At 64.0% G+C, this 372-nt stretch overlaps 1 pseudogene; it reads left to right on the forward strand.

Annotated features, from left to right (window-relative positions):
* The first annotated feature begins 22 nt into the window (after nt 1-22).
* Nucleotides 23-367, forward strand: LOC113962481 (annotated as a pseudogene).
* Nucleotides 368-372: the final 5 nt, after the last annotated feature.

Consider the following 372-nt stretch of genomic DNA (forward strand, 5'->3'; position numbering starts at 1 on the left):
CGGGGAGGGGCTGCATCAGGGGATAAAAGGCCCGTTGGGGTCTGGGCTCAGCATGGGGTCTGTGCCCTCCTGCAGCCCAGCAGAGCCACCATGGTGCACTGGTCAGCCGAGGAGAAGCAGCTCATCAGCAGCATCTGGGGCAAGGTCAACGTGGAGGAATGTGGGGCCGAGGCCCTGGCCAGGTACGTCCAGCTCTGGGGACCCTGGAGAGAAACCCCTCTGCTCACAGGGGGGTTCATGTGTCCCTGTGCCTGCTCTGTCTCTCCCCAGGCTGCTGATCGTCTACCCCTGGACCCAGAGGTTCTTTGACAACTTTGGGAACCTCTCCAGCCCCACGGCCATCGTGGGCAACCCCAAGGTCCGAGCCCACGG

The sequence above is a fragment of the Neopelma chrysocephalum genome, unplaced genomic scaffold, assembly GCF_003984885.1.
Source record: "Neopelma chrysocephalum unplaced genomic scaffold, ASM398488v2 Primary Assembly neopelma1_181005, whole genome shotgun sequence".
NCBI lineage: Eukaryota > Metazoa > Chordata > Aves > Passeriformes > Pipridae > Neopelma > Neopelma chrysocephalum.